This window comes from Vulpes lagopus, chromosome 13, assembly GCF_018345385.1.
Source record: "Vulpes lagopus strain Blue_001 chromosome 13, ASM1834538v1, whole genome shotgun sequence".
In the NCBI taxonomy this organism is placed as follows: domain Eukaryota; kingdom Metazoa; phylum Chordata; class Mammalia; order Carnivora; family Canidae; genus Vulpes; species Vulpes lagopus.
The window spans coordinates 50,733,453-50,761,384 of NC_054836.1; the positions used below are offsets into that span (position 1 = coordinate 50,733,453).

The window sequence follows — 27,932 nt, forward strand, 5'->3', positions numbered from 1 at the left end:
TAAATTTATTAACATGAAAATGTCATTTTTTTTTACTCCACTAGAGGGTAGTCTTTCAAAACTAGGGCTTGGAGCCATGAATCTAGCCTGTTTTTGACCTGTTGATAAATTAATCCTCATGTTCCAGTCCTCTCAACAAGATGTTCCCCTAGGATACTAATTAAGGTTGTCAAACATGCATTTTTAAAATTGCTGTCTACTTTCTTATAGGTGTTCTTTCAGTAATATACACTGCTATACTTTTCTGTGTTTCTTTTCTAAATTTCTGATAATTGGGTGTCTTACATATGTGGTATATGTGTCATATTTTCTGGGTGAATATAATTCAGAACTAGTAAATTTAAGAAAAAAGGGAAATTGTTTTCTTGAGGATTTAATTGATTAGAGTTGAAATACTCTCCCAAGAGTAGTAAAACATACCTTCTAAACATACACATAGAAATACCCACACGAACACCTTGACACGTGTACCCATTCATCTACGGCTGTCAGATTAATTGCATCAGATATAAAGAAATGAATATAATTGGAAATACTTATTTTTTTAAATACCCTCCCATATGCCAGTGTTGTGAATTATAGAGAAAAAATTAAAATGTAGTCAATCCAGATAAGAAAGGTCAGTGCTGAAAAATGCTATTGAACAGTAAGCACATGCACTAAATTAAGTAGCATCCAACAGAAAACCAAATGCCACTCAAAACAGTTTCCAGCTACTCTTCTTAAATAATAAAGCCATTGGTGAACTTTACAGAGGAGTCAGAGCCGCTGCGTCCCTCCCAGGTGTTTTTAATATTTGGGAAATCCTTATTTGTAGCACTCCTGCTATTTCCAGAGAGAAAACACAGTTTCTCTGGATGGATGATAACCTGAAAATGGGAAAACTTGTCAAAAATTTCTTCCTCTCCAAAATAAAAAATAAATAAATAAAAATAAAAAAAGGAAGAAAGGACGGAGGAAGGATGGGAGGAGGAAGGAGAGGGGGAGGAAGGAAAAGGGGAAGGAGGGAAGGGAGGAAGGAGGCAGGAGGGAAGGAAGGCAGGATGAAAGGCAGGCAGGAAGGGAATGGTACCTAGGAAAATATGCAAGCCTGGTTCATTTATTTGTATCCTAAGCAGCAGTGTCACAGAACAGACAGGTTGCTTCAGCCAACCAGACGGGAGCAGCTGCGAGTGCTACATCCTGGCAGTCCGAGGCGATTGGCTCCTCTCTGGGGAGCGGAGGGTGTTCGGTTATTAATGACCGCCAAGCAGGCAGCACCATGTCAGTGTGACAACTGATCGGGTGAGCGATGCACCACTAACCACCATGGAAACGAGGCGAGAGAAAGCCAGCTCCCAGCACCTCGGTCCCCGGCACTGAGAGCCCCAGCCTGCCGGCGGAGAGAGAGTTCCCGAGGAGAGAAGGAACCCCAGCCGCAGCCTCCTGCCTCCCTGGAGAGCTCAGAACAGACAGACACAAGCCCGCTCGCATGTGTGCCCAGCTACAGCACATGTTTGTGCATACTTTATCGCACGCACACACACATGCACCTATTTACACCCGGGCTAGAACACCACCATGTGATTATCGCTGCTAAGAGGACTGAGGACCCCAGCACGGAGGGACACAGAGGGCGGTGTATCCCCGAAACTGCTTTGGCAAGGTAAGTTCAAAATATACATTTCAATGGAAATAGGGCTCAGTCTCCTCTGTAGTTGATGCTGGTGGCGGTGGTGGTTGTGGTGGTGGTTGTTTTTCCTCTCAAACCTAAATTCTCCGTGGATGTTTTCTTCTTGTCTGAAATGTAAAGCATTCTGCTTTCCGTTTTTACTTTTGAGGGGAAATTCAAATGCAAAAGCCCTCTGGCTTTGGGGATGCTTAGCTGTGTTTGTGGGATTCTCCAACATGCATTTTACTAGCTTGAACGCCCATCAGAGGATGTGAGTGGGAGAGAAAAAGCAGGCTGGGGAGAGGAGGGAGAGGAGGAGAGGAGGGAGAGGAGGGAGGGAGAGGGGACAGTGGGAGTGAAGAGAGGAAAGAGAAGAGCAGAATTTTCGTTTTTCTTCACATTATTTGTCATGAAAAGCGGACCACACATCATTCTGTATTTTGAAACCAACACCCCCCCCCCCAAGGGGGCATCTTCCTCCCTTTTCACCCAGTGGACAGAGATTGAGGCAAATGGTGCTGTATGTCAAGAGCTAAGAACCATTAAGCGGAGTGGCGGAATGAGCATATCACAAACAGTTATTGAATTTCCGCCAGGCTACATCTTACGGATCGGGGTAAATGACTTCCCTTTAATAACATCCTCCCGCCGCTCTGAAGGGACAGGGCAATGCCTGATTGCTAATGCAGCTGCAACTGACACACGCGTGGTAAAAGGATCCCATGAACCAGAAGAGTTCTAATCTTCTTTGGTAATTAACAGAATCACAGCAGGGTGGCTGTAAAGTACGTTCGCTATTTCCGAAGATTTTTGTTCAGACCGACTATTCTATTCCCTTGGCTCTTATTGAGCTTATGTGGTTTGATTTGCTTCTAGTTTATTTATTTTCAACAGTATGTCCTTGTTTCCATGCCTCTAATTTTAGTGAGGGCAGACTATGAATATGAGTGGAACCTTCCTAATTTGGTGCAAAGGGGATAATGTGAGGAATAAAAAGGCAAGAAGTCAGCATTCAAAATATCTACCTAGGAGATAGTGTGCCCTGGCACTATATATGTATTACTCATATCCTACATTTCTCTTTAGTTTCAGAAGCAATGCCTTTGAGACAGAATTACTCTCAGTAAACTATGAGCATCCATGTACCGATGATTCATGGAATACAGTGTGGGTTAATTTATACTTCCAGTCTTGTCAAAGGAAGCCAGCTACTTAGAATATGCGTTCAAACAGACAACATCAATTTAGGATGTTCGTGGAAACATTCACTACCTCCTTTAATGGGTCCTGTACAGACATTAAAACAAACCTAGTATTTGCTTTTCATCTTCTGGAGCTCTCTCTTCCCTTCCTTTAGTTTAACTAACCAAATAGTTAATGGGGTCAGCTTCTTTCCAACTGCAAGGTATTTTTTTTACAACCGTGATTTCAGAGTTATTACTGGTTTCCTAGTTGATGATATGAGCTAAAACCAAAAGACAATAACCAGCCACTTAGATCTTGCCACTTTCCCATAAATGTGTCAAAATATGAGTCACTTTACAATATGTAAGAAGAAGTCAATTAATTCGAGTGACCTATGTAAATGATGACAATAAAGCAGCTCTGACAATATGCCACTGGCTTCGATTTTCCCTCTGTAAAATGAACAAGTTTAAGAAGAGGTTTCCTGCTCAGAGTGAAAAATGAAAGGTGCTGAAGCATTAGCTCGCAGTATTGGCAGCCTTGCTCACTCTGCTTCAAACGCCACATGCAATCTATAGAAAAAAAACAAATGATTCATTACAAAGAGGAAAAGGTGTTCTCTTTGCTTTTTGCTGTTCATTAGAAGTGCTGCTTTTGCCACAGAGCAGATCTGAGATTCTGAGGTACCTCCTAAGTTGCTAACCAAGAGGAAAAGCTTGAAGTAGATAGTCAGCCTCCCAATCTCAAACTCCTAGATAATGTAGCACTGCAGTACTGATTTCAGTTTTTCTTAGACCTTTTACTAGGAAACTTCCCATACGAAACGTACACATACTTAAATCCTACAGAGCCTATTTTTAAATTGCAGTCAATGACACCTAAGAACAGTGGATTCACTCTTTAACCTTGGTTAAATCCACATACATATTTTGTGGATTACACAGATCAACACTGTGCCCACTTGAGTCTGAGAAATACTACCATTCCAGTCCTCTCCGTGTGTTCACCCCATGTGTGCCGGTGAGTTTGGTGATCTGATCAGCAGCTGCCAATGCCAGGTGATGGACCTAGGAACATGCCTGGAAGACTTAACCGTAGTCTCCCCAGTTGTGTAGCTATACCAGAAATAGCTTTCTGGCAAGACAAACTTCAAAGGACCATCTTTTCAAGAGTGTCGCTTGTCACAGGCAACACACTGAGTGAGAATGCTGATGAGTAAGTGGCATTTTTTTTCTGTGGTGGTTGTTGTTGCTGTCAGTGGTTCCATAAACAGTGTTATCTGCTTTCTAGGTCAGAAATTTAGGGACCTATGAGACAGGTGATCAACTTAGGATTCATTAACTGTATTTTATTATTTCTTTGTTCTTTTTTACACCTATTGCTTTTTTTTTCCTCCCTTTTTTTCTCTTTTTGGCACAAAATGAGATTGATGTTTTACTTTCTCCGCCCCCCCACTCCCCCCCACACACACACTCTGAATTTTCTCTAGTGCAAAATTCCTCCGGGATATGGCATGGTGATGTTTATTGCAAACTGATGAAGTTGATCAGAAACGTTTGTAACCTGAGTTTAAAAAAACAACACTTATGTAAGTTAAATGTTATTACTTAGCAGCCCCTGAAGAGGGTCATAGATGAGGTATCTGTTGGGGAATTTGAAGCAGATCATTAAAAGGAAGCTACTAGCATACTAAAAACATGAGTCCCTCCTTCAAGCCTCAGTAAGGATGCCCCCAAAGAATAATTTAAAATAATGTAGCTGTAGCCAATCTGAAGAAACAATGGACACATCTGCAACCCACTAAAATGTTCCACGTATAGCTGGTTATAAGGGTTTAATCACTTATGAATCACTCTTTAGTCCCATGAAACTAACTAAGGCAGGTAAACAGCGGGCAATACATCAGCACATCTTGCCTGTGCTGTCAGAGATAAAGCTCTCTGATGCTGGCTAGGCAGTGGGTACTGAGGAAAGCTGCACCGTGTTGCCGCTGAACACAGGTCCCGCACACAGCTCAGTGAATCCTCCCTGCCTCTCTTCTGATAAAGTGATGTCTGCTTCCACACCTGGGAAGTAGAATGTGGTAACAACAACTCTTCCTCTGACCACAATGTGAAAGCAAATCAAATTCTAATATAAAGAAAGTAGGTGGTGCCAGAGGATAGAAAAAGCAATGGAGAAATAAAAATGTTTTCTTTAATATGATGGGAGGGGTGAAAGAAGATCTCAGTAGATGCTATTTAGAGGTCATTACATACAAGGCTAGAGAAAAAGACAAAATGCTCATCTCAAATCTTTATGAAGAAATATGGTACCCAGCCAGCCATCTGCTATATCTGTATAACTGTGAAGTTTGTATATAAGTGCTTGCTATTATGTTAATATATTTTTAGGCCATAATAAGGGAGGGCTTTTTTTTTTAAGGTGCCATTAGTAAGAGCACACACAGTCTCAGCATAAGAGAATAAAGAAGGAAAACGTATTTTCATATAATAATAGAATTTTAGGACTGAAAAGGACCTTTGGAAGATGGCCTAATATGCTCATTTCACAGGTGTGGAAACTGAGGCACAAAGGGTTTAACATGTTTAGTTCAAATCACACAGTTCTTTCCAGAAGTCTAGAGTAGATCCCTTTAGAGTGCTCCCTCCAACACTCCATTAAAAGTCCACCTACTCAGTCTTTCAACTATATACATTTTTTAAATATTTTATTTATTTATTCATGAGAGACACACGGGGCAGAGGAGATAGAGATAGAGAGACAGAGAGACAGAGAGGCAGAGACACAGGCAGAGGGAGAAGCAGGCTCCATGCAGGGAGCCCGATGTGGGACTCGATCCCGGGACTCCAGGATCACACCCTGAGCCAAAGGCAGAGGCTCAACCGCTGAGCCACCCAGGTGTCCCTCAAATATTTTTTAAGGAGACAAAAAGCTTATGGATCTGTGCAAAAAAACCCCAACAAAACAGAACAAAAAACCCTACAAAACTTAAGGAAATGTTTATCCAGATAGTCAAGTATTTTAAAAGCAAAAGCAGGAATTCAACAATAGAAGCAATAACAATTTGTTAAGTACATACACCCAAATATTTCAAACTGATCATCTTTTGGATATAGTCCACTATGTTTTGTAAAGAGTCATAAGAATTCGAGCTTGGCCCTGTTTTTAAAACATCTTAATAACATTATTGCTATCCTTCAGCTATAAAGATCTAACTATTAGTCATCCATTAGAAGTTTTTACAGGAATTTTGAAGAGAATCTCTACCTCCTTTTTTACTGGGTTTCACTGTAATACTTTAAGGCACTTACATGCACCCTCGTCCATTCCCAGGGTCTGTGCTTGGCTTACACCTTACTGAAAAACAGTGAGGACAGTCTCAGGATAGCAATCCCTACACTTCCCTCTCCCCATCCTGCCTTATATGTTTTCATTTCCAAAGTTTGAATGAGAGTCTGTAGGCAATGACATCTCCCCTGAATTTCACAGCCCTATTTTTTTCTTCCTGGCAAATTTTTCTTGGTTTCTAAATGTGCTGTCCAAATTTTGCTTAGGATAATAGTAATGAACTGACTCAAAAACTTTGCAGAAGTTGAAAAGGATATAAAAAAGTAACATGATGATTGTGAATATTTGTGTAGAGCAATTATTATTTGCTTACAATGTGCTTTCTTAACAATGACATTTGCTCCTCACAATAATTTGGTTAGGTAGGTATGATGCTATCATCTTCCCTTTAAGATTAGAGAACGAGGTTCTGTGGGATTACAGATTTGCCACTGTGAGGGAGCTAACATGTAGAGGGATTAGGGTCTTCTGACTATAAAGAGGGGTATGGCGCTGATCATAGTACCCAGCACTTCATGATTCTGTTAGAAAATAGACACTCCCATTTTCTTGAACTTCCACTCTAGACCTACCCTTCCAAGGCCTATATCCTTTGCACCATGCCACACTATGCAGGCAGATTTTTGCAAATAAAAATCTGTACTTCTTAATTTAAAGCAAAGTTAATGATATGATCAAGTTAAATATGAAAAACACACCCAACATCTATCCTTGGAGGAAAGGACTCCATGTTGTTTTACTTGCTCCTCTGTATGTTTCTCTGACGGCATTAATATTTTGGTAAACAGTTGGCAAAGGTCTCAAAAACTAGATAAAATTGAATGAATAAATTATTCAGGCAGGTTCCATGTTGCTGGACAATTATGCACAAAGTTCTCAAAATCTCTTCATGTACCACCAATGGATGAAAGGTCAACATAAAAGCACCAACTTTGGCATCTCCTTCCTGGTTAGTCTGTCTTGGGGAGATAATGACACACAAAGACCTCAATATGCCAGTAAGTGTATTCACATTATGCTGAGAGCTCTCTAGGGGAAATTTTGTCTTTCAAAAATAATGTTGTCCTTGGAATAGGTGAAAATGCCCAAAACGCATGTTACTCAAGGTTGTCATACAAAGTCTTATTTCCAGAAAGTAAAGCATTCCACAAATAATTGGTTACTCTATTTGGGAAGGAGTGTAAACATTTTTCCTATCATTTTTCCACACCTATATTGAAAAAAGCCCACAGATTCCCCAACCCCCTGAATCAATTAAGGGCCTGGAATCAACAGGAAACCCTTTCTATTTCCAGAGGCTTGAAATCCCTGGGATTTAATTCCCCAAAGAGTAAGAGAGAGGCAGTGTTTCCTGATGTGTTCAAAGTAGGGATTCCAAGAATGGGAGAATGCATTCATTCCCCTGGGGACCGAGCCTGCTACTGTGCCATGGACTAAGCAATGGCCATCAGGAAGGCTCAGGACTTCCAACACTTACAATGACTTAGAATAATAGTATATTTTGACTACAGAAAATATTTAAGGAGGCCTCATTTTCAATGTGGTTGAGAAAATTGTGCTTCTTAAAAGTTTTCTCTAAAATTACAAAACTGAATTAATAAAATTACTGTAAAGAAACAAGGGCAAATATTTTGGTAGAAGTAAAATTTGTCATAGGAATAAAATTTATCCATAATACCTTACAGTCCCATAATATTGAAAGGTCAAGGCACTTAAATTACATTGTCAGCTAATTTACACTTTCCTTAAGAAAAAAAAAACTCAAAAAAATAAAAAAAAGACATGTACTTTCAGAAATACAATTCATAATGGCCTTTATATATCCTTAGAATATTTTTCCCATTGCTATGCTATACTCATATGCCCAAGACATAGTGGTCTTTATCACTGTTCACTAACAGTATCTCTGGGCTCTACCCCGAATTTTATTTTCATCAGAAATTGGCCACTCAGAATCACCAATTACTGAATCTATTCTACAAAGAGTATATGGAACCACAATGGCCTTTATTGAAATTTCAATAGTTGCAGGGGGTAATTTGAAACACCTAGACAGATCATATTTTGATTTCTACAAAGGCTAGGGGGTTAATAGCCTTCCACTGCATTTGTCTAAGGGCTGAGAACAAAGCAATAAAGTAGGCAAAATGGGGCTCAGTCTGGGTTACAATGCTGTATCATTTAAGAGAAAGCACAATAGAATGGAAAGAGAAAAACAGAGCTACTACCTTACGCGGGGGGAAAAGAAAACATTCTAAGCACACAGAAACCTTAGAAGCTCTAGTCCTAGTAATTTTTGAGTGAAAAACACATGCCATTATTAGATATGAGCTTAGACTGTATTCATCCAACAAGTCAATTTCTTGTGTGACTAGCTGAACTGATTCACTTACCAAACACATAATTTATATTTGTTCCTCTTCTGTAGTTTATCACCCACGCATTTTCTTACACAAACACTACAGCTGCTCAAGGAGTGTCATAAGGTGATGTTTAGCTAACTTTTTAAAATCAGTGAGACATTTGCCAAACTACCATTTCCTTAATCAGTTACTTTTATTTTTAATGAGCAAGCAAATTCCATGTAAACATCTGAGGCTCATCTTTCGTTTACACTATAAATTGTATCACGACGTAATGCTGTTGGACAAAACAGGGAAGAATTACATGTTTTATGACATAGAATATTTTCAGTAGAGACCTTAAGAATTCAGAGCACACTACCTCTTAGACAATCCTTTACTGGCTAAGGGAATGGTCATAATATTAGCCAATCTCACTTATTACATACAGGTGTTTTCTGTGCCAAACATTGTACTAAGCGCTTCACAGGTGTTTTCCCTTTTAATTCTCATAATAACCATATGGGGCAAGTACTATTACTAACCCCCACTTTACAAATAAGGAAGTTAAGCCTTAACAAAGAAAAGCAACTTGCTTCAACTAATGAACAGCAGAACAGGAAAAGGAACCTAAGTTGGTTTGGCTCTAAGGAACACAGCTTTTGTGCAGGAGGCAACACTGCCTCTTGTTGGTAGTTCCTGAATATAGCTTGTCCATGTTGCCTTCTAGAAGTCAGATTCTCTATCAAATGAAATCACTCCATTTATCATTTCTTACCATGCATTCTGTTCATACAAGGATATTATCTCTGCAAGATTCATTCACATTTTCTTTTTGTTGTTGTTTCTGGAGGAAGTGATGATTTATTTATTTATATTTGGATACCACTGTGTGATTAACTAAAATGATTTTTGCAGTTCAGGACATAGCCAGACTTGAGAACTGGCAGCTTATAGTCCTCTTCACCATTTTTCCATAAAGTAGAATGCAACACGCTTCTTTACCTGTGGCCATGGATTGTGGTAACTGGTACAAAGGAAAAACGCAAAGCTTAGCCTTTAAGTCTCAATTTTCATTATTTGTAACAATCTGGCCACAGCCCTAATTCCAATCTGTGGGTCCTTCCTTACTCATGCACTGCCTTTTAAACAGGAAGCATCAAAACAGTGAATACTATTTCATACTGCTAGTATGATCATCAATTTTCAATGAAGTTCATCAATCCTCCTCAGTATTAATAAGCTTCCAGCTCTGCAAAGTTAATAGACAAAATCTGATTTTCAAACTGAGCATGCTGAGCCAAACCTAAAACTTCAGCAGAAGTATTCTATGCCAGCTGTTTGCAAAACTTCAGCGTTTCTCACTGAGTGACCTCCTCAAAGAGCTATCTGGGGAGTCCTTCAATTTGTCCTACATAGAAAAAGCTGAATGTGAAATTAAGGCCAAAATGTTACTAAGGAATCTTCCCATGATTAGGAATGGGGTTTTGAGAGCTCATGTTCATGTATATTTTCTTTTCAGAATGAAGATTTTTTTTAAATGTAAGCAATTAGACAAATGAAAATGAAATTCAAGTTTAAGGTGAAAAAACAGCTAAAATATCCTTGCATCAAGAAAAACCTAACTCAACACATGTAAGAAATAAAGGATGTGTATAATTTTAGATTAAAGTTTTGAATTGTTTTTTTTTTCCTACTACTTCTTATATTCTTATACAACAATGAGGAGCAGAGGAGAAAGGGGATGCTGGTCAACAGCTTTTCAACATGTACCACAGCCTGGACCCCAGTTAAATTCTTTCATACTTTATGTCCTTTGTCCTCACAAAGGCACTGGCTCAGAATGGAGAAGCATCCCCAACTTCCCACTGTGCCCAGAGGCCCGAGTTGAACCCTGAATTTCTGACTTCAAAACCTATTCTATTAAAACCACGTTATTGTGCCTCCTACATCACATATTTCTTAGAATAAGCATAATATATTTCTCCTTTGGGAAGCATTTTACTTTTTATGCAAAAGCATCCAACAATAGGTTTCTTCTATAGTTTTAAGCTTCTCAGCAAAGATCAGAAAGCTTATATAATAATTAAGCAAACTTGACAGTTTTGCCACCTGGTGCAACCTGATAGCATTTCACAAGTGACATAATGAACACTTAACATAACTCAACTAACCTAAAGTAAAAGTATTACTTGTGGATTTTTTACTCAAACATTCTCGTTAATCTGTGTAACTTCAGAAGTGTAGTGTGTTTTAAAAAAATCATGGTTGAATTCCAAAAGGACTTATGAATAGCTAAGATCTTTATCATTTCTTAGGAAATGCAAATCAGTAACAGAATAAGAATTTTTTTTTACAGTGAATATCTTCCAAATTGAACATACAGAACAGGATTTCAACCCAATCCCCACCCCCCCTCAAATGTTTCTTATCAGATTTGGGAAATATTTGAAATATTGTTTGAAATATTTTTAAATATTTTGTACACCTAGGAAAAATCGTGAACACTTGAAAGTTTAATTCTGCTCCATAAAGAATTTTTCCTATCTAGAACAGTAACTCCTTGACTGCCACATCCTGCCTCCACTCCTTTCTACACTGCACTGAAGGTAATGGTATATTGAGTTCTTAACCTCACTTAAGCAAAGGGCTTCCTGTTTGACATAATCATGTTCAATTATAAATCAGTGTGCCACTCTGTACTTTACTTGATTGAGGTGTCTATGAATCTTTGAAAGAAGAGATATTCTAAGATAATATGCCACTTAGGCATTCATTTAGACACATCACATCATGGTCATTTACTCAATCACCATAGATATAGGATAGTCCATAAATAGGATCTCAAGATTTGATAAGGAATGATGTATGTGTGACACAGCAAATAGAATCAAATGTGTCTATTGATCCCTCTAAATTTTCCCATCTTAAGAGATACCGTTCTGTCAAGATTTTTGAAGGCACCATATTCCCAAAGTATTTATAAATTCATTGTCTAAATGTTATAAATATGTTTGTATATTTTGCTTCATTTTTAATGTGAAAGCAAAATTTATTAGGCTGTCTCTGTGATGAGCTACATCATTTTCACTTGGGCACTTATTTTTAACACAGAATATTAGAATGTCTGGAAGAATATAAGAATCCCTAGTGATTTTTTTGGTTGGGGGCGGGGCACAACGATTCAGAACTGAAGGTTAAAGTTTCAGATCCCTTTCCTTTGTCCATTGTCTGTCGTTCTTGTTTCAGGTTTATAAAGATTGTTTATTTGAGACAAACAATTAATTGCCTGAAATGATAAAATATTCCTAAAATAGGCCTACCATGTTGTGTTTTTCCCCAAAAGACACTGGGAATAATGTCTAATGAGTTAAGGATTTGATAAGGATTTTATAAGAATAATAGGCTGAGTTAAGGATTTGATCAAGGATCTGACAGTCAAGTGGATGTTTTTAGTAATATGATTGTAAGTGTATGGTAACAATGGTCCCATTCTCTACTGCCATTTATAGTCATTTCTTGGCTCTCAGATAATGCCTGTGTGTGGCAGGGTGCATATCCTCAGGGGGAGTATCACCAGAAGTAGACGATACCCTTTATTCCCACATGTTCCTGAACTCCTATTTTCATGCACTCTACTACATTTCACATCCAACTCAACTGAGGGTCACCCAGAAACTGCCCACTGACATCAGTAATGAGTGGATTCTATACTGCCTACTGATTTGCTTTCAAATGTCATTGACTAATATAAGGAGTCAGAGCTGGTATAACAGAATTGTTAAACTGAGAGAGATTTTACAGATCTTAGGTTACTTGCTCAAAATGACTCATTACTTAAATACATAACTAGAACTAGAAACCAGGTGATTCAATCCTTGTCTAGTGGTTGTTTCACAGCATGTTAACTGTGATGGTAGGGTTTCAAAAACATTGGGCCAAATTCTCCTGTCAAATCATTCATTTTATTTTTTTTAAGATTTTATTTATTTATTCATGAGAGACAGAGACAGAGACAGAGACAGAGAGAGAGAGGCAAAGGGAGAAGCAGCCTCCATGCAGGGAGCCCGATGTGGGACTGGATCCTGGATCCCAGGATCATGCCTTGGGCTGAAGACGGGTGCTAAACCGCTGAGCCACCAGGGCATCCCAAATCATTCATTTTCTTAAGCACCATCATGACCCAGAGTTCCCAAAGTCAACCCTGTAGGGAAATTGGGCAGAGCCTTCTCTGTGAGGGACCCACATATGTACAACCTCTTAGTTGTTGGGAGTCTTGCAGAAGCCCAATTCATTCTCCACTCACTTTTTAAGATGCCTCTTTAGAGTAGCATTTTATTGACAGTAATATGTTGCTGCTGCTGCATTAAGCATATTAAGTATATAGGACTGGGGTTTTGAATATGTGCCCTAAAGCAATTTTAGCTGAAGAGTTGTTTTGTTTCCCTTTTAAGTCAGGCAAAGAGAGGGAGAGAGAAAGACAAATTCTTAAAAAGAAAAACATACAAGAAATGACAACTCTACAAAAAGTTTCATATTCATCCAAAACAGAAATAGAACGATCCCAGTTCTTTGTGCCACTCCTTTGGAAATTTCCTCTCTTCTTAGACACTCTACCCCAAATTTAAAAGGCTCTGAGACCATCCCACTCTAATCTTCTTTGCCGGGGTCCTCAGAAACTTAACAACACATAGAAAATAACTGCAATCTTTGAAATTATAAATCTCATTGCCAAGTTATTTTTGAGAACTTTTATTAAGACTCTGTCGTGAGTTTCACCCCAAAGAATGCAGAGTCTAGGATAATGGGGACTCAAACTGTTGAGTTGCTGCACTAAAATTTTTAAATTGCTGACAATAACATGACTTCTTCAATACCACCATGTCCATTTATTGTAGTGGTTTCAAAGAGAGAGTTCTCACTTTTCTCTCATGTGAAAAATCCTTCTTGTGAATACAAATGAATGATGGTTAAGTTACATTTTAACAATCTATGTATAATTTTGTTTCCCCCAAAATGTAACCACATCTTAAGAAATGACAACTGTCCTATTTCATCACCTCAGAAAAGCGGTATTATCATTTTTGTAGATTTCGTTAACAACTGTATTTCTCTACCTATTCCAGTGCCATCTTAATATAAGCATGCATGCACATACACAAATATTAGACTTAAAAACATTTGGCATCTGTTCATAGTTTCTTTCCAGTTTTCAAACATTTCAATTAAGTCTAGGAACATTTACGTGTACCTGGTCGCCAATAAAATTTCTTCTTCTAAGACATGCCATATAACTGAGATGACAAATACCATGGTGTCTTTCAAGAGTTATTTTCATAGAAAACTCTGGGGAGAAAAAATCCACTGGCCAATAAAATTCTGCAATCTTTAATGGAAATTAAGAGTCAAATACCATCTCAAGTAGGTCCATTTTGCTTTGCCATTTCTCCTGTTCTCACATCTCCAATTCCAAAATTAGTCTAAATTACAGTATATTCTAATAAGCTATAAGCATTATTATTACTATTATTAATTTGATAGTGATTAACATTTAGTGATTACTTTGTTTCTGATGCAGTAGTAAGAACTTTTTTGTACTAACAATTTTTAATGCACTATTTGTTTTAATTTTCATGACATCTCCCTGTGCAGATACTGTCATCACCTATCTTTTAATAGATAAAAATCAGTGTCAGAGGAAGAGAAAGAACTAGAGTCCATATCTGATCCTTTTATTACTAGGCTGCATGTACTGACCACCATTTTAAGAGTCAGCAGGAGAATCAGATCAAGCATTTGCATTGGCTACTTAAGGAATCTTAAGGTTAAGTGTGGGGTAAAGTGGGAAGAGTGAAGTGATATTCCTATGATACTGCTTTGGAGGGAAGGCTTTATATTCATTTTCAAGTTTCAAGCTTAACACCACATATCTCTGGGTTTGGGCTTATACTCAGGCAACATTTCTGAAAGTCAGCCTTGCTAGAGAAATGAGTCCTACTGTTGAAGAATTCCTTCTTTCCTTCCATCATGCATGCCTTCATTTTTCACAGCTCTAGCTGGTTTTACAGAGTTGGAAAGGATGGAACCCCAGGTCGAGAGGAGACAGAGTCATACAATTCTCTTTCACCCACTCCCTCTGTGTCCTGGTGTCCCATAAATGTATAGTTCTGTAAGCCACAGTCCAGTATTAGTCTAGAGAATGAAACAATGTCTTTTGTCATCTGCTTTAGATTTACCCAATATAACCGTTCGTTATAAAAGTTCTCTCACATCTGCCACTAGTGCTTCCAGTTTATATATTTTGAGTATCATTATGCTGTCACTTGAGTAACTACCACCATCACTTCAGTTGCTGCTGCTCTCAGTTTAAAGAGGGAGGAGGGGATCGTATACATGAAAGTATTAAGTATGACTGCCAGCAGTAGTTTAAAATGGTGCTAAATAATAGAAAAACCTCATCATTAATCCCTCTACCTAGTCTTTTTGGACTTGGCTTTTTGGAGCACCTGCTAAAGAAAGATTTTTAGGTGTGGGGAAAAGGAGGGTTGTTAGTAGGGATGGAAAATGTGGAGGACTTGCCAAGGGGAAGCAGGGGAAGAGACATCAGTGTATTCCGGGAAGTTGTAACCTGCACTATTTATTAATTTAAAATATACACACAAATACCCAGGCTCTCATTCCACTGGAAGCAGAAGCAAAATCTGGAACAAGAGAGTCATGACTTCAGGAACAATGGGGAAGAATGGAAATGCAAGCAGAGGGAGGGGACAGTCTTATACACATGAGAGAAGAAAAAATAAGAGGAAGGACAGAGGAGTTACAGGTACAATAGCAGTTAGAAGTGAGGTGAGTCCAAACTGTGGATCCACTTGCCAAAGCACAGATACAAAAGCATGGCCATGGACTCCAAGAACTCCCAGTGCAGAACAGTTTCTATTGCTACAAACAACAAAAGAATCATGAAAACAGAAATGTACTCATTTCTGTAGATTGAGAATTTACAAATAAATTGTAAATAAATCTGCATTTCCAAATAAAATAACCACAAAACCTTTTAAAGTGCCCCTTAAGAGTTAATTTGATTCTTCTCCCTAGGATAAACCAAAGAATCCAAGTGTCACTATGTCGAAAGATGACAAAACAGATGTCAAATAACCTTTATTTTGCAACAACCACCTTCTATGAATCTGACATCTAGTTATCCCACTTAACATCATGTATGAAACTCAAAAAATTATGCAGCCAAAGAATGGAATACTAATTCACGACAGCACGTGGTGAAGAGCAGATGAGAACAAAACACCACAAAAGTATATAAATTGACCAAATGAGACTGCATATGTTACCATCTTCTATGACAACAGACACTTATTGACTGACAATTTACATCTGGTTTGCTCCCCGATTCTGCAAATCACAAAAATGGGTTGCTGTGGCAACTGTCATGTGTTATTTAGCTTGCTGGAAGGAAAAACAAAACAAAACAAAAACCTCAAAGTACCTTTTAAGACACAAATACAGCATGCCTTTTTATTGTTCCTCCCGCCCCAGGGGAACAAATCTCCTGACAGTAGATTTACTTTTGCATAGCTTTAAAAATGGGCTTGCTTTCTGTCATTTGCATTTTCTATCATGTATACTACCAATTTATGCAAGTAGGAAAGAAAAAAGAATCCACAGAAATATAAAGGAGATGGATACAGATTGCCTGAGTCACATGAATGTGATAGGGCCGTTGTCATATATAGCATCCCCACTTTTGTCATCTGCAGCTCTTTTAGCCAGTTTAACTCCACCGATGTATGTATTGAATTCACGCATGATACGCCGAGGAATACACCAAGAGCTCAATTCTTAAAGCATCAGCAAGGGCAAGCTTATTTTTCTGAACCGAAAATAAGAGCAAGGTGCAAAGAAAAGATCATTAATTTTCATGGAAGCACATTCTTAATCTCACAGTAACATATAACATAGTCTGTTCACAAAGATGCTATGCGGGACCTTGGAACACATCAGGTTTCCAACATCTGTGCACAATGGAGCAAGCAAATTAACACCTCCACGCTGAATAAAACAGGAAGAAGAATGCTCATCCCCTCATTACTTCTCCACTGGGACCTAAGGGAGTGAAGGGAAATATGTAGAACATTTAAGGCTCTGAAAACAGAACAATAAAAGCTCCAGTCATTGTTCTCCTTACTGAATGGCCAGTTAGATAACTTTTCAACCTCCCCAGATACTGCTCTGATGTGGGCAGTTCAACTCTGAAAGAGCTCAGTTATCAGCTCTTGAAACAATAGTATTAAGTCTCTTCTCTCTGGAACTTTGGGGACTTTGAGCAAGCCAAGCAAAATGGTCCACTTGAAGAAAGAACAGATAGGTCCTCCATCATCATCACAAATGCCATATGAAAACCCTCCCGAGTTTCTCACCACCATAGGCCTGACTAAAGGATTGTTTTGTGGCAGAAAGTCAAACAGGGCAAAGATTGGGGAGATACGGCTGATAAAATATACTAGGGATTTTATAATATAAATAACTATAAGGTAACAGGAACTGAAGCCTCAGTGTGTGAAAATACTATCTATGCAGTATGCAGATAAAAGTGCCCTTTATAGATCTTGGAGGGAAAAATACCTGACTGTATGCTGTCTTTCTTAGTCTGCTGCTCCATTTAATCATACTAAGAAATGGAATGAACACACAAATAGATTTTTTTTCCCACTTTTCCTTGGGCAACAATAGAGAACAATCAATTTAAAAATAATTGGAGAAATTTGTGTTTTGTTCAGAAGAGAAAAGGAAAACATTCATTCAATAGTACCACATAGAATCATTTGCTTAATAGCATTTCTAATATGTTATGCATTTATTCAATCTACTTCTTACTATATTAAAATGCAAAAACAATTACTCTGAATGTAAATCCTAGAAAACAAAGTTTCTATTAAATCAGGAAAGAGACAGTTAAGCTGCAATGTGATTTGCAGATGCTCATGAATAGACAATACTTAGAGTTTCTCTCACTGAAAAGTGAAAGAGAGGCTGGTGGACATTCAGAGATTCCTTCCACCCTCTCTCCCTCCTGTTTTCCTTCCTCCTTTCTCTATTCTTTCCTACCCTCCCTCCATCTCTTCCTTCCTTTCTTCTTGGACACAGAATAAGGAGAGTTTTTATTTAAAGTCTAATACTAGAAATTATGTAGGCATGTAAAATCACCTCACATTGTAGTCCAGTCCTCCAGCAGGGTGAAGATTCCTGACAGCATTTAGTTATAAATAGTTTACACTCAACTGGTCAGTCACAGGGGAATATGGGCAGTTTCAGCCCTCTGGATCACACACAAAAAGTCTTGGTTTGTTCCTTTGCACACTTACATTAAGCCCATTTCTATTCATCAAAAAACTCAAAAGCATGTTCAAGAAGAGGCGACCGACACGAAGCAATGAATAAAAAAGATTCTGCACATGCACAATAAGCATATTTGTATCTCACTATGTCCAAAAGGAATTTTTTTAATTCACATGCTTTAATTGTGGTGCTCCTGAAGTTATAATCTCCAATAGGAGATTCAATAAATGTTTTTCATGCTCATATTAAATGTCGAAGCCATAGATTTATTATTTCAGATATAGTGAGCAGTATTGTTGGATAATAATGAACCCCCAAAGATTTCTTTGCTCAACTGTCCATTTCAAAGCTCTGGGTCATCCTATATATTTCCAACTCTGCTAATAATATTAGAGAATCTAGTATACAGAACTTAAATTTCCAAGTAAATTTTATTCATTTCATATGTGCTTCATGAATTCTGAGTGCTTCTGCTGAAACTTAGTGCCAACAATATTTGCCCAAACCTGATTCAGAACAGCTATTGTTTTGGTTTGCATTAACTCTTTTCTTTTTTTTTTTTTTAATTTTTATTTATTTATGATAGTCACACAGAGAGAGAGAGAGAGAGGCAGAGACATAGGCAGAGGGAGAAGCAGACTCCATGCACCGGGAGCCCGATGTGGGATTCGATCCCGGGTCTCCAGGATCACGCCCCGGGCCAAAGGCAGGTGCTAAACCGCTGTGCCTCCCAGGGTTCCCACATTAACTCTTTTCTATAACAGATTATATATGAATTTTATTACAGCAAGGGTGTTTTCTTATGCCCTAAAGAACTTAGGGGAACAGCATCTTCTGTAAGTATCATTTTCCAGCACAGGTTCTGTATTCCAACTAGGCTTCATTAAAGACACAAACTTGAGGCTGTTGAAATAATCACTACTTTTCTACTTGATCACTATCAACTAGCAACCAACAAGGTCTGGCCTCCACCCACAACAAACCAAAAAGTCTGTCAGTCTTGAGAAAAGTCGTCCAAATTGGTTTGGTGTGGTGGGAGGCAAGCAATAAACCAAAAGTAAATAAATCCTTTCTGAAAGTCTTAGAGGCTATGAAAGGAAAATGAAACAGAGATAGTGACTCAAAGCAGAACTTTTAGATAAGTTGGTATATAATAAGGTATCACTTGTAAAGAAGGTATAGCAGCATATGCCAGCAGGATTGTTTTTGGGAATAAAATAAGGACGTAAGTGGAAATTGAACCAAATGTCAACAACGTAGCAGAATTTTGATTGAATTATGATTGCCATTACTTTTATTGTTTTTGTTTGCTGATATTGTTATATGATAGAAATAAGAAATTAACAGAAATGACAAGGACCTTCAAGAATTTCTAGGATCAGGACCGTAGTAAAATATGAAAAGATCAAGAAATCATCAATAACCCTATCTGTCCATGGATATTGAATTAAATCCACACTAGGGAAAATTATATGTTTTTTCTAATCTATGTTTCTCCAATTAATGGGAATCAGTCATTAAAGAAAATCAAACTAAAATTTTTCAACTCCATATTCTTCATTATCCTGACACAGTTTAATTCTTCTATGTTAAGGAGAGCTTTTATTCACTAAAACAAAACTACCTTCCAAGAAAATCTATACAACACCAGGAATAATCATAAAGATATAACTTACTAACCAGCAACATGAATTACAATAAGCAGAAATCAGAAAAAAAATTCATTCTATTTGCAATTTAAATCTTGAACTCCAATCCACAGTAGTTTTATCTAAACTTTATTACATGGTTGTATGTGAAGAAGACATGTAAAATATGAACATAATATAAAACAGTAAGTAAAAAATACATACAACTCTTAAGCTTCAGAGAAAGTTTCTCATAAAATAAATCAATGTTGACTAATTCTTCATTGAGCAATATGAACTATTCCTGCAATAGAAATTAATGGTAAATTAACTTTATTTCACAAAGTAATTTCAGTTGGACACATGAGAATAGTAAATCTAGGTGAATGTCCCAGATCAAATTTAAAGGATTCTAGATTTTGAATCAAGTAATAGAGTGAAGGGAAAATGTCTTTTCATAACTGCAATCCAGTAATCAAAAATAAAAAATATTAAATCCTATTCTGTGAAGATATTATAACATATTGTAAAACCATTTGCTTTTCTTTGCCTAAAAGGATAGTTTGAAACATTTTCTTAAATTTCTATAGAGAGTTTATCACTGAGAAATTCTTTCAAACAGATATTTTCCACCTAGTTTTCATCTAATCCACATATGAGTTGAATTCCAGGCTTTTAAGTGTAAAGTGGGTGCAAATTTTCATTATTATGAAAGTACTCTCTCTTCCCATTAAGATCTAGAATTCTTTTTCCATAACTGGTTCTCTAGCCATGTGCAACCTACCCCACCCTCCCCAAAAAAAGATGCTGAAGTTAGCATATTGCCCAAGCTCTTCAAGAGATGGCTGTTGTAAAAGAAGTATGTTAGTGAGGACCTATATATAGCCCATTAACACAAAATTAAAATTTGGTAGGCACCACAAATTGTACTACTCTCTATTTCAAAGAAATAGCCATTTTGCCTTTTTTACTTCCTCATTTAACTTTAGTCCTTTCTATTCATTACCTAAAGGCAATACATATTTCTTTTGTTATGTCACTATTTTTAAGGATCTCACATTCCCTCAAATGTTCATTATTCAGAGGTAGTCTAATCCTTAAAGAGTAGTGTTCATATATCCCTGGAAACTTATAAAGCCCACTATGAGCAGGTATAATATGAATTAATTTGATCCTGTTTGTCAATAATAATTTCTAATGAACTCAAGGTAGTCTTAGGCAACTAAATCTCACAAGGTTGTCACCCTGAGGCAGGCCTACATAATGAACCCTGTGTAAACAGCTGTTGTGATATCCCTGTAAAGTTAAGTGGCTGTAAAGTAGGTGTCAGGAAGAAGGAAACTCACAGCTTTAACTTGCATGTAGTACCTTTTATTTCCACACATGAAACATATAATAAAGCTTCACCGACCCTCTACACATCCAAGAACTAACTCTGTCTGCCCTTTCAGACTTCTTCAAAGTACCACCAGGTCATCTCCCATTGATCATTTGTCAACACAAGCATTAGAGATAGAGTCCAGGACTGGCTTAATAATGAGTGTCTTCTCACTGGAAGATGCAAACATGCACAAAGACGTGTAAACTGCCTCTTTTCCTTGATGGTTACTTTCGAGACTCAACACCATAATCCAGGAAGATTTTTTCAAGCTTTCAGTGAAGTTTTTGTTGTCCTTCTGTTTTAAAATCTTACAGCTCTGGACACAAATATGGCCCCATTGTTTTAAGCAGTATGTCAGGAGTCTTAGGGAGAAGTCATATAGCATGAAGGAAGTCTGGCACTTTCCAAATGAAAATAGATAAATAGTTCCTTGCCAATTACTAAGGAACTAATGACATAGACCATATCAGTATTATCAGCTCTAAGTTACAATAACAGAAAAGCATCATCTATCACTGAACTTATGGCAGCCACGTGCTGACCCATGACACACTCGAAATGTGGTGCTATGATTTATTCTCTTGTTCATTGCATTTGAAGAAATTTTTCAATCATAGGAGCTCATTTTATTTTACTTCCTTTCAAAATTTATTTTCATAATCCTTAGTAAAAATATAAAACACACTGATATTTATGCTGTTATGTTTAGTAGCAAAGAAAAACAATATTTTATCATATGCAGAACAGAAACTGAACTCCCCAGAGACTCTCTGCTCTCAGTTCTTGTCAGAGGAACATGCTTTACTGGAATGTAATTTTGAGTTTTCTCTAATAATACTGCAACTAAAATATTCTTCATTCTCTATCTGTAGTACATCATAAGATTTTTGTCCAGAGGCTTTCTTATCTTCTTTACAATGACTTTCTGTTCTGCCAAACTGAGCTAATCAAGGAGTACAGATGTGATGAAAACCTTTTTTTGCTACCATCCTTCTGTAACATATCTATGCTTAAGAAGTCATCCTTTCTGAGATTGGTATAAAGGCATTTACTTGCAGCAACAATATAGAACAAACTATTCTTTCTTTCTTTCTTTCTTTCTTTCTTTCTTTCTTCTTTCTTTTTTTTTTTTTTTTGAGGGGTGGGAGGAACACACACATGCCTATTATGTGCTTTCATGTAGAAGAAAATGATTTAAAAATTGCTTGAATTATCTGCATAATTACCCCAAACACTTTCATCTGAAACGTAGAATAATTGATAGCAGGTCTCCATGAGACATGCATTTCCAAACTACTGTACTATAAGGCAATGCTGTGAGTAGTTCTTGTCATTCAATCAGGGGATTGCTAGGGAAGCTATCTCCAAAGGTAGATGGAAATGCCTCTGAAGATAAAAAGATGGCATCATATACAAATAAATTATCCCCCTGTCTTAGCTTCCCAAATAAACTGGAACTGAACAATAAGAATGAGCTCTTTGAAATCAAAAGTATCAAGGAAAAAAGGAAAGCATATATACAAAGACTTTCCTCTTCACCCACATGAAATTTTTAAATATAAATTCATGCCTAGTGAAATCAATTATCCTTAACATCTACTGATAGGAATAAAAATTGGAACAGAATGGGAAATTTTAGTATGAGAGTTTAGTCAATCACATTGAAGATTTTTTGAACAGAAGGGATCTTCATATAAACATGTATATGCATGCACACATTTTATCAAGACAGTAATTATTTTGCCCATAAAAATACATAAATTGTTTCTGAGATACAAGTAAAAAATAGTCTCCAAAATCTCTATAAATTTGTAAATGTCCTAAGAATCCTTCCATAGACTATTTCTCACCCTAGTAAAATTGGTTCCCTTTGTGTATGCCATGGTTTGACACACATGTAAAATGTAAACAAACATAATGAAAACCTGAAAGTATAATGAAATGTCTATGTAAATTTATCTGTCCTTAAGATTATTTTTGCATAAAGGAAAATACTGGAAGAGCTTTGAGCTTATTTATTTAAGAGTATTACAAAACTTATGTAATTATAGCACTTAGGGGGCATCTTTCTTTAGAAATGAAGTCACTACAGATCACAAGGTCTTCTCTCAATTCTTGGGTCTGCATGCTTTCAGCACCCTGCTGCCAAAGTACCGTCAATCACCCAAATAGAGATCTATAGTTCAATTATAACCTGAAGCAAGATTTCCATTACCCTGTTTCCCAAATTGGAAAATAAGATGATTATACTACAGTCTAACATTAGTGAATGTTAAGGATAATGCATATGTGAGTGCTTTTCCCCAAAGACGCCTACAACTTGGGGCTAAACAAATGCTAAATAACAAGGGAATAATAAAAAAGGATTTTAAAAAGCGATTTAGGCAACCAAACTTCACTGGCTCTCACAAAATATTGAATGAAGTACTGCTATGTTTTACTATACAGTTCCTCAATACATGAAGTGATTCTCATAGACGTCAAGCATAAAGAGACGAGTTCTGGTTTAGAAATATCATTTGTTTTGCTAATCATGTACAAAAATCAACTTCACATATAATGCTATTAATGAAGTGCTCAGTTGAGCAAAAACTATAATTAAAAATAAATACAAATCAGAATTCTTTTCATAATGAGAAATGACAGTATCATGATAAGCTGGTAATTTGTGAGTATACCGAAATCACTACACCAATATGAAACAGTTCTGAGACTCGGATTTCATTCCTCACCTTTTAAACAAAATTATAAGGAAGGAATTTCTGCACTGAAAATTATCCTACTTGATTGTCGCTATGCTCTAACTAGCTTCCACAAATCTCATGTTTTGGGGGTGCTGCATTTGGAATTGTTTTTTTTTTTTTAAGAAAACTATATGACCCTGTTTTACTTTATTCCTATGGATCTCCCCACATAGCACAAGTCTCAAATCTGAAAACAGTAGAAGAAAAAAAGATAAAAGTCCAAGACTCCCTCAAAATCTGCCTAACAGCATATTTTAGGATTTGGGAGAAAAAAAGAATTGTGCTATTTAAGTTACTCTTGGTTTCTCTAAAAGAAATTCATTGCAGGCTTAATTTCATAAGGGATGGAAATAGTACATGATTTCAGATCTGCAGGAATGTTCTCTGTGTTCAAATATAAGGTCTTGAACATGACAGGGACACAAAATAATATCAAATCTACTCTTCTTTCTTTCTCTGTACCTATAGCTATTCCTATCATAAGGGCAGAGACTCTAAGCCAGTTTGAGAATCTCAAAATATCTGATGTGAGAATCTGAAAATGCCAGAATCTAAGGAAATCAATCTCAAATGATGGTATCCATGAACTGTATGGGTATCCATTACATTTCAGCACATAAATTCAGTACAATAACAAAAATAATTTTGCTCTAAGTCCAACATACCTCTGTATAATGGCAAGTGTATAGGAAATCTCTATGGGATTCATAGAATATTAATAATCAATTTGTACACACTAGTGAAAATTTCATTCAAACCCCACATTTTGCAAAGAACTAAGAGAATGGCACAGCAAAACTCTGACCCAGAAAACAGGTTTTCTTATTCTACAACACTTAGCTGCCTTTGAAATTTCATTTGCATAAAACTTTTTTTTTTAACCAGATAAGGAGAAACAAATAAGAAAAACCAGATACCCATCTAGTTGAAGGAAACACCTTTCTGAAAAGCTAAGATGATGGGTGCTATGTTAATAAACACTTGAGAGAAAGTAGAGTTTACTGGCATTAAAAGATAAACTGAAGAGTATTAAAATTTCAAGTTCATTTGAGTGAAAATCGATTCCAGTAGGGCAGCACCAAACTGGAAGCACCTCCACTGACAGGCAGTTGAAGAGAGACTTATAGAGACAATGTGGGAGCAAAAAAAGAGAATTATTGATTAACTCTAGTTTAAAGTCGCCTTGGCTGGTTCTCGTAGGTTTCTATTTCATAATCTTGAGGCATTTGCAGGCTTAGATTCTGGTTTGCTTACAAGGGCCTCTGGTTATGGGCCACTTCAGTCTAACTGCCTCCTTGCTTAATTAATTTAACAAGACTGGGCTTCAGAGGCAAAATGAAGGGATCTGAATATATATCTGAGAGGGTGTGAACTGGCAAGTCATTTAACCTTTTTGGCCTTATATATAAAGTAAGGATAATAATAGTGTCTACAAAAAGAGCAGACATGAGGCTTACCTTTGAGAATACATGTAAGGTATGAGACCAGTGGCACAGGACATGTTTGGCATTGATGTATTATTATTATTAACGGCTACTACTATACCCACCATCTTCCTGAGCATTTCCCTTTTCTCTGCCCATTCCTTAGGCAGCTAATATTGACCTTGAGGGCTGAGTGCTATCACATCACACTTGGGGATTCTTCCCACCTTGCAAGCCAATTTGGATTCGGCCAGAGCCAAGGGAAATAAACCTAATTGTGGCAGGCCTATAGACTGAGATGACAGTGGGGGAATTTGCACTAGAAATAATGACTAAAGTCTCCAAATTTTCAATAATACTTTAGAATAAACCACCTTTGCATGAGTCATTTCATCTCTGAGGGCCTCCACTACTTTATTTCTAAGAGAGGATGGATGGTTCAGAAAGTGAGATCTTTGGAGCCCTTTTAGAATCAGATGCTCTGGGCAGGAAAGCCAAGCTGGGTACCATCTAGATCTTTCCAGATGTCTGCCTTCCCACACTCTCTACCACCACCCTACCTCCTATGCTAACCAGAATAGATCTTCTTTCCTATGTTTGACTTAATGTAAATACAGGTAAGACTTTATGTGAACAAAGGGTTTTATGTTCAAAATTAGGTTGAGAACAAATGGATCTCTATAACCATTTCCACCTAAGAATTTACAACACCAAAAATAATGCTGATTTTATATGATACCAAATATATCCAGGTGGCTGAAACTTCAATAGTATCAAAAATCCTTATCTTTCAGGGTGCCTGGGTGGCTCAGTCGATTAAGCATCTGCCTCCAGCTCAGGTCATGACCTTGGGGCTCTGGGATTGAGCCCCACATCAGGCTCCTTGCTCATCAGGGAGTCTGCTTCTTCCTCTCTCTCTCTGTCTCTCTCTCTCCCACTGCCCCTTCCCCAGCTTGTGCTTGCTCTCTATCTCAAATAAATAAAGGTAAAAAAAATCCCTATCTTCCAATTTAGCAAATAATCATAATGGTTATATTGTATATATGTCAATATTAATATTTACTGACAACTCATTTTTTTTAGATTTTATTTATTCATGAGACACACACACACACACAGCGAGAGAGAGAGAGAGAGAGACAGAGAGAGAGAGAGAGAGGCAGAGGGAGAAGCAGGCTCCATGTAGGGAGCCCAACATGGGACTGGATCCCTGGTCTCCAGGATCATGCTCTGGACTGAAGTTGGCGCTAAACTGCTGAGACACCTGGGCTGCCCAGACAACTCATTTTTCAATCAAGGGAACTAATCCAGGCAATTTACTTACCCAGTGCTTAGTATGCCTTAATTTGATGACTAAGGTAACTCTCTTCATTTACTACTGTGTAGATATAAACATGAAACAAAATAGCAATAACTCCAGGAAATTAATCTGACAGTGTTTCAAAACCTCATGACTAGAATGCACTGACCCTAACATATTAATGACATAGGCCTAGGGTGCTGAATATAAACTTGTGATCAATTACATACAAAGGTTAAAACTGAGTAAGTCAGTTTACCCACAACTATTTTTTAGACATCTTTCTAAAAACCACTCATGTTCACAGAGACGTATATATCTTTTAGAATGGGAAGGAACCTTAACTGTCATATAACCAATTCCTAAATTTTAATAATCTATAACTTGAAGTACAGGAAAGTAAGATGTCCTGTCCACAATTACAAGATCATCTAGTAACTTGACCCATGTTTCATATCCAAAGCAAATTTTCTTCCCCTATATAGATTTTTCATTAACAGATGAATACTATAACGTTCACTAGACTATTCAAGATAGTTACCATTAACTACTCCCTGAAGGTTGATCTACAAATTCAAACAATTAATTAGTTTTGAAAAACTGGAAAATAAATATTTCTCAAGGAGAAATGAATACTCTTTCATAGAAATGCATATAGTATAATTCAACACCACCTTTGGGATATGGAACCTTCAATCAGGATCGAAAAAAGATTAAGTCTTACAACAGAGGAATATAAAGTCACATAATGAGAAAATAGAATTTAAGTTCCTTACACAAATGAACTTAGCTAGTAATTTGCTATAGAAGAAAAGGAAAAACTGGGCATTAATGTAGCCATGGCAATTTCCTATCTTCACCAATTTTTTAACTTAAATATCCAAATGTTTCTCTTCTCCTGATTCTGTAGTCTTTATAATACACATAATAAGATACAGGAAAGAAGGCACACTTTGTTCTGAAGCTTTAGCATTGTAAAAATTCATCTGAAAGACAGTGGATTTTAAATCTTCTTCCCCACCATGTTTCCCCAGTATAATTTTTTTAAATTTGTTTTAAAGATCTTATTTATTCATGAGACACACACAGAGAAAGGCAGAGACACAGGCAGAGGGAGAAGCAGGCTCCCTGCAGGGAACCCGACATGAGACTCCATCCTGGGTCTCCAGGATCATGCCCTGGGCTGAAGGCAGGGCTAAACCGCTGAGCCATCCAGGCTGCCCTCCCCAGTATACTTTAGTTGTTTTTTCTTTTTTTAAATCAGCATCATAACAGAACACAGAACATCCAGGCTGCTTCTGGTTAGATGGCCAGAACTAAGCATCCCCTCTTTGGTACATCCACGGAGAACTGCATAAACTTTTATCATGTCAAGTCTGTTGTACAGCACTATGCATACCCTCGATAACTGCAAACTTGGTGAGTAGATATTGCCTCTGATGTATTGCTGACTCTCCAGCAGCTACAACAGTGTCTCCCAAAAAGTAGTTGTTCAATAATGCTTCTTAAGTGATAAAACACAGATGAAGCTAAGGAAAAAAGAATTTTTTGATCAAGGAAAAGGAAGCTTTTGCC

The 27,932-nt window shown here is 37.3% G+C and overlaps 2 protein-coding genes across 3 annotated transcripts in view; one reads left to right on the forward strand and one right to left on the reverse strand.

Moving 5' to 3' along the window:
- Positions 1 to 27,932, reverse strand: part of IMMP2L (inner mitochondrial membrane peptidase subunit 2) — an 848,215-nt gene that overhangs the window by 406,565 nt on the left and 413,718 nt on the right. The window lies entirely within an intron of this gene.
- The window catches only part of LRRN3 (leucine rich repeat neuronal 3), a 34,965-nt gene continuing 8,058 nt past the window's right edge, over positions 1,026 to 27,932 (forward strand). Inside the window, exon 1 of the mRNA XM_041727693.1 lies at positions 1,026 to 1,645. The gene's annotated coding sequence lies outside the window, so the exon portion shown is untranslated. The remainder of the gene's footprint in view (positions 1,646 to 27,932) is intronic.